The sequence below is a fragment of the Solanum dulcamara genome, chromosome 6 (assembly GCF_947179165.1).
Source record: "Solanum dulcamara chromosome 6, daSolDulc1.2, whole genome shotgun sequence".
NCBI lineage: Eukaryota > Viridiplantae > Streptophyta > Magnoliopsida > Solanales > Solanaceae > Solanum > Solanum dulcamara.
The window spans coordinates 40,601,341-40,609,526 of record NC_077242.1 but is presented as its reverse complement, the minus strand read 5'-3'; positions in this window follow the sequence as shown (position 1 = coordinate 40,609,526).

Genomic DNA, 8,186 nt, shown 5'->3' with positions numbered 1-8,186 from the left:
GTAAATTTGAGGGCATATTCCCTCACACTCATGCCTCCTTGTCGGAGGTTGATGAACTCTTTGATCTTGGCCTCCCTCAACTCCAATGGAAAGAAACGGTCTAAGAAAGCACCTTTGAAATCTTCCCAATCAATCAGCCCCACTTCCTTACCCCTCTCAACAACCCATTGCTCGTACCATACTCGAGCCACACCCTTGAGTTGATAGGCCACTAGTTTGGCCTTTTCATTCGATGGCACACCCAAGATTGCCACAATCCGATACACCTCCTCAATGAACTCTATAGGGTCCTCGTCTATTTTAGAACCATCAAAATTCGATGGATTCATCCTCTGAAACTCCCGAATCCTAGTGGCCGTATTTTGTACTTGGGGAGGGGGAACACGTTGACACCCTTGGTTGGCCACAACTTGAGACAATAATATGATGACGTTTCGGAACTCGGCAGGGGACACCCCTTCCTCGTAATGTGGGATATCCGGAACCAGAGGAGGTTGGTCCTCATCGTCAACCCTTGCCCTTCAGGATGGTACCATTGCCCTTCGAGGTGGTCTTTCACGAGGCATCATCTAAAGAAACACGAAACAGGTTGTTAGTTATAGGAAGGCTTAGGACACTCTGAGGCACGACATGAATTTGAAAGAAGTGAAAAACTTTCCTAAACGCCTCATAGTCTCCTATTCATAATTGTGGCGCGCTTCACAACCATGAATAAGACCCTATTTGACGGGGTATATTGGACTCCGAGGACCATTTCAAAACCTCGTGCTCTGATACCAAGTTTTTCACGACCCAAGCCTAGGGCCTAGACGTGACACAGTGAATGAGACACCCGGAGGTACCTCACCCAAGCCTCTTAGCAATCATTAAGCATTTCATTGGTAACGGTAAATAATAATAAGAGGAAATAAAAACATTTTTCCATTTGTGTCCAAACATACCTCTACTAATAGACTTGGCGGGGGCTAAGACATATTCCTAGCTCACCCTCAATATAGGGTCAATAAATGCCTTAATAAAAGTCTTACTATTCTACATAACACAAGCTTAGAGTAAAAAAGATGTTGTTCCCGAAACATGGGAACTCACCACAAGCAATCTTCAAACTAATTCGAGTTAGCCACGTGGAGGAGATCGAGGAGCGACGTCGGTTCCTACATGGTGATATCATGTAGGCAAAAGTATGCGTTAGTACTTTGAATGTACTAAGTATGTGAGTATGCAATGCAATATATCATTATACAATAAGGTGAAATAATGGACCATATTAGAACCTTGTATTCATTCAAAATACCATTTGGAGTTATGAAGCTTAGTCAATAAAATATAGAAACCATCATGATTCATAAAAGAAACTTAAATATTTTAGAGGTAACCATGAGTCATTATAAGAAACCATATACTTGCAAAATACCATGAATAGTAAATAAGTAATCCATAAACCCTTTGACAGAAATCATTAGTTTTGTGAGAGCACATACTTTACCTTGTGATAGACATAGTAGATATCATATGATATATCTTAAACATTGGAAGAAGGACCTTGTACCTTTGTGAGAGCAACCATTAACCGACATAAACCATGTGAGCTATAACATGGAGTCCCGATGTTAACCCTACACCGGAAGAAAGGGGAAGACTACTTGCCAAGGTAGACTCCGTCATGCCTAAGTGGATCCACTAAGCTATTGTGTGAACCGGGTACTCACCTCTAGTTCTTAGACTTGGGTACTCACCACTAAGCCTTGATATTTCGGGTACTCGCCTCTTAGAGATTGGGTATTCGCCTCTATCTCCTTTATACCTATGGTGGCACGTAGTTCTGGGACGTGGGTATTCGCCTCTTTTCCAGCTCGGTGCTAGGTAAGCTCTCAGTAGAATAACATTTAAGTATCATAATAACATAAGCATTTATATAACTTTAGACATGAAATCATCATCGGTGGAATAGCTCATTAAAATCTTTGGTTTATAATATCATCATGACTACCATGCTCTATTTACCGTTCTACTAATGAACCTTGGTTTATAAGAGAATTAGGTCTACAATCAGTGATGGCATTCCAGGTACCATGCTAATCGGACCTTCTATTTTGGAAAAATGTTCAAAAGCATTGACGGCCTATAGGGAGGTCAAACATGTCATATCATAACCTTAAACATTTCATTTGATTCAATGTGAGAATTGTCCTTTCACATTGAAACCTTACTTTGACTAAGAAGCCCTTTCATCAATCAAGCATTTCATAAAGACATTTTATTTCACAAGACTCCCTTAAACATAGGCATTTGCTTTATAAACTTTCATTTCAACTTCATTTCAACATAAGAAAACTAGGTGGGTTTATTTCATATAACTTTCAAATACATTTAAAGAATACTTGTATGCATGAGAGTGATATGAATGCATCTAATCAAACATCTTAAAATAACCCACCATATGCACTTTAAAACTACTTTCAAACCTTCATATAAGTACCTTGATAAACTATCTATTTCATGTAAATATGAATCAACATAAGTCAATATAGGAAATAAACTTCAAATATTCAAGAATCTATACATTTGAAATCGTAGTATGAAAATCCCTAAAATTTCTCATTACTTGAAATTAAGAGTCAATACACATATATATCAATAGGAGTAAATAAACTTAAATATACCACAATCTATGCATTTGGAACCATTATGTAAGATAACATAAGATTTTATCATTTAAAAAATAGAAATACTAGATTGAGAAAACTTTTGGGCTCCATGGGTGGAAGGACCCATGGATGAAAACCCACATACCTTAGGGAGGAACTTGAAGAAGATTTGGAGAAGTCTTGGTCTTCAATGAGGAGCCTTGAATCCTTGAGTTTGATAGAAAAATTGGAAGGGATTATTTGAGAGAGAAGAGGATGAAGTTTAGGGTTCTTTAGAGAGGTGAAAGGCTGAAAAAATGACTCCCAAACATGCCCAAGTTCGTGTATATACATTTAGGGAAAATGCCCAAGTTGCCCTTCATCAAAAAATCTGGAAAATAGGCAAAAACACTGCTGGCGCTATAGCTGGCGCGACGCGCCAGCACCCAAACTACTGAGGCTAGTTTGCCTGCGATATCTGCAGAGATAGTCTGTGGTAAAATGGTCATAACTTTTGACTCCGAACTCCAAAAATTGAAATCTTGGTGGCGTTGGAAAGAAGACTCAAAGACCTTTAATTTGATAGGTCATTGTCCACCCAATTCGATATATTCCAGTAGATATGGTCGTTTGAAGTTGACCCTTATACAAACTCATTCGGAAAATTAGCCAAGACGAATTCTTTGGACTTGGCTTGGTTTTAGGGATCCCTTATGACCCTAAATCACATATAATACCCTTCAGTTACTTAGAAATTAATTTTAACTCATATATACAACTAGAATTCATCGAGTTCGATCCTATATGCCTATGAGAAATGGTTCGGGTCTTGGCGTAGAAATTTTTGGGGTGTTACACTAACCCTTCTCTCTCTTTTTATTTTATTTTTTATTTTTCTCGTTTTGTATTAGATATGTACAATATTTTTTTTAAGAAAACATATTCCACTTGCCACAATATGTTTTTAAAAATAAAATTTTTATTTCTTTTATGTTCGGTACACAAGTTGAGAATATTTTCCTAAAAACATATGTATATATCTAACACAAAATGAAAAAAATGTGTAGAAAAAAATTAGGAGCGAAGGGTTAAATTTTATTTTTTAAAAAAATAATATCTAATTTTTTGGGGGGAAGTAGTGGCTGGTTTGGGAAGGTGGGGGAGGGGTTAAAGTATGAATGTTTTTAAAAAAAATTAAAGAAATTATTTTTAAAACATTACGGTGGATGAGGGGTGAGGGGTGGTGGAGTGGGGTAAGAAAAATATTTTAAAATTTATCTTTAAAAAATCATTTCATTTTATGGGATAGTGATGCTTTAATCTTTAATATTTAATTAATACTAATAGTTTATTTAATTTTTGTCTAGGTGAATTATTTTATCCATGTGGAATGTCATGTGACAATATTTTTTTAAATAAAAGAGAGTGTATTACACATCACTAAATGTATTTTTCAAATTAATTAATAATAGTTTAAATATGAAACTCAAATAAATAAAGAGAATAGTTAACACACTTCACTCTATTGAGAATTTAAAAAACTGGTGGTGTTTTTGTTGTGTTTTAACCTGGATTGGAATTAGCCAATGATTTGCCAGACATATCTTGGTACCTGTTCTTTGTATTAATCTTTCTTTTCTCTGTATAAATATGTTGTTTTATTGAGTTATTTAATTCAGTTATCAAAATCGGATAATTATAGAGACAGACGCTGAGAAGCTAGGATGCACTCAAACTTTATCTTCATTTTTGTAAAATAGAGAGCCTATTTTTGATAAATTCTCTGCTCAAAAACATGAAAGTAAGAGAGAAAAATAAATAACAAAATGACAATGCACAAAACAAGTGTAACATCAAATATTAAGACACATGGGAGAGAAAAAAAGAAAGGAAAAAATTAGGTGATACCTAAATCATACTACTAGAAATACTACAACACTCGACTAACCTACTATCCTTATACTCTAATCCTCAACCTCCATGTCTGACTATTTAGGATCACATCCTCAGTCAACTAAAATTATATCATATCTTGTTTAATTAACTCCTTCAATTCTTCTTTGGCCTTCCTTTACTACCTCAATAATCAGTAAAACTATTTGGCATGAGAATAAACAGAACATATATTCTACTTGCCATTGGGAAACAGGGATACCATGCATAACGGTGAACACATAGGTATATCCACTTGTTCATATGATCTTAACTAAGTTTGTGATACATAATGTTGTGCTTAACCTGCCATCACTTTGACTGATGTAGATTTTTGTAGTCCTTCTTTCAAATGCTAGTTTTTTTCCCATTAGATTAGATATGTAACTGTATAGCCCTAATGATAAGACTATGGATCAATCTACTTAATAAAATTCTTTATCAATGAGATTCTATTGCAATGATCTAATACAACTATCACGATCTGACCTAGGGCCTAGTCGCAACACGATGATCGAAACGCCAAAGGGCTCCAACCAAGCCTCTTGTACATATCATAAGCATATATAAGGTAAAATAAAAGAGGAAATATCATAAAAGAGTCTAAACCATAAGTAGAAAAATAAGAATGTCACATGACAACATAGACACAAAACATTTGTCCAACTAGATGCCTCTATTCATGAGCATGGGCAGGGGCTAAGACATATCCCTAGCTCACCCTTAATATGAAACATAACAAAAGTCTTTGAAAATAATAACAAACTCAATGACTAGTCCTCGATAAATGAGGACTCACACAAACACTGTCGGATAGGAAAGCTTAACTAGTCATGTGGATGAATATGATCTTCAATCTCAACCCCTATATTATGAGACAATATAGGCAAAAAGCGTGCATTAGCATATTGGAATGTACTAAGTATGAGGGAATGACATGCAACGTAAATCATGGGATGCAATAGTCAAGTAAAACACATAATAAGATGAGATAAGTAAAGTCATGAGAAAATCATCGTGACCAAAGCATTAGAAAAGCATAATTTAGATCATGAAAATACATATGTGGGATAGGAACCATAACCAACAATAAGACCATGCGAGCTATAACATGGAATTCCATTGTCTCCCCATACAACGAAGAAAAAAGGGAAAGTACTTGCAAAGGTAGACTCTACCCTGCTAGATGGGTTATATGTACGCTATATGTGGATTCAATAGCTAGGCCATGAAGGCAACCTATGGAGGAAAGTATTTTAAGAGACATGAGGTTGTTACTAGGGATTTTGGTAGGGCTCCCACCTTAAGTCAACTCACTGCTAAGTCAAATCTCACGGAATACATACATAACATAGAAATCATAATGGCATATGTCATAGTCATGATCATAGGTCTGAAATCATAGAGTAGCTCATTTTCATAATATAAGTGTAATGCGGGTATTGTCCTTCCACATTATAAATCATATATACGTAGTTCATATCATTTGTACTTAAGGCACCACATTGGTCCCTAAGTCACATTTTTCATAATTTGCATGAAAATTATAATTTAAAACATACTTATAGTCTATGATCATAATTGAAATACATAATAATAATTCAAACTTGAAAATTAGGGTAAAATATGAATGCATGATCAACTGACTTGAAAATCATGAAATTGACTTGAAAACATGCATGATCATATACTTTCTATCAGCCCATACATAATTCATAAAGATAATATCATTCAGAAGTATAATTAAAAATACCCATAATTAATATCATGAACTCTAGAGATCAATATAGGAGAATTCATGAGAAAAATCTTCAATTCAATGCAATAACCAATAATTTATATTAAAATAGACTCATAATCATAATTTGAATCATAATTCATGCAATTGGAATAGAGATCATAAAACCCATAAAGTACCATACTTTAATTTGATAGAAAATTTGAGAATTTGGTTGGGCTTCATGGATAAAGAATTCATGAATCAATACCACATACCTTAAGTGCAAAAACTAAATAATTTGGAAGAGCTTGAGAGTTTTGAGTGATATACTTAAAGTCTTCAATGGAGTCCTTGAGAGTATTTTGTAGAGAGAGAAATATTTGAGTTGGTGAATTGTAGAAGAATGAATAGAATTAAAGGTTTAGGTTAATTTATAGATCTGAATTAGGTCCTAAAAACGTTTAGGTTCATTAACTAACAATTAAAGAAAAGTCGAAAATGCCTTTACTAAAAAACTAAATTCGGACAAAAACTATCGTCTAGGTCCGCGACGTAGAGGTGTTCCCTGAAAGGTAAATTTTGAGCGAATGAGATTTTGGTCAGATTTTGACTCGGAAAAAATTGCACTAAATGGGAGCAAGTCCGTGACGCAGATTTGCATGCCCTTTACTATTTTGTGCAATTTCTTTGAAAAATCTATCTTTCGATATACGAGTGCTAAAAATCCACGAGACCATTTTCCCATAGATTTTGACACCCTGATCGATATTCCGTACTCGAATTTGCCAAAAATATTAAGGATAAAGCATTACGTGAGCGGTCTATTCTCAAGACATTCTTAAGGCATTTATTAGCATTTTGAGGAATGCTATAATATCTCCCCCTTGGAAATAATCGTCCTCAAATGATATTCAACTAATATAGGAAGGATATGAAAAAAGGACTAGAAACCCAACATAAATATGAGGAGACTTGAAAAAAATGCATAGATCATGTAAACTTCATACTTAACATAAGACATAGTCCTTGAGTAAAAGAATCATTTTCATGAGTCATGCATGTATATGAATGACATATGAATCTGAAACGTAGGAGTTTAATCAATTTGATCATGAACAAATTAGTACCTTTAGGCTTGATTGTGTTACACCCCGCACTCTTGAGCTCGAAATGTCTTCTTAAGTTCCTTAGACACTATCATGTGAGCCGAATAAGCTACGACACTATCAAACAACTCTAAGGAAAGAAGATTGTGATACCTCGCGAGAAAGGAGGTTGGAGATAGAGTCATAAGAATCCGGAAAGAGTAGGAGGCTAAGAAACGAGTCGTAGGACTCAATTTACCTACGTAAGCCACTAAGTTATGAGTAATACACACTTAAGGTTCTTAAGGATATACCAAGCTTACGTAGTGCGGATTACATGAGCTCTTAAAGTAAGACGAGATTACGAACCCGCGAAGAAGGGAAAAAGACGACGCGTGGCAGCCAATGGAGGAGCGACACATGGCAGCACCTCAAGCAAGCAGGTGATGCACCTACTTAGGGTCAAGTAGGTGATGCAGCTGCTTGGGGGAGGGAGACCCCGCTTCCACGTGGCAGCCCCTAATTGGCAGTATGACACGGTGGCCAATCATGGATTGACACGTGTCATCCTAAGGGGATGACACGTGTCACCACCTAGGGCCACCTAAATATATGTATATATGACTAATGTCTTCAGTTCTGATCCAAAAAAATCAGCAGCAACAAGAGAAAACAAACCCTAAGCTAAGAGAGAAAAGGGTGACGGCTTTGGGAGAAAAATAAGGTAAGTCCCGATTTCGTTCCGTAAATTAATTATATAGCGTATACTACGATGATATGGAAGTATTAGTAGTATAAAATTAGAGATTGGTGCAGCAAAAA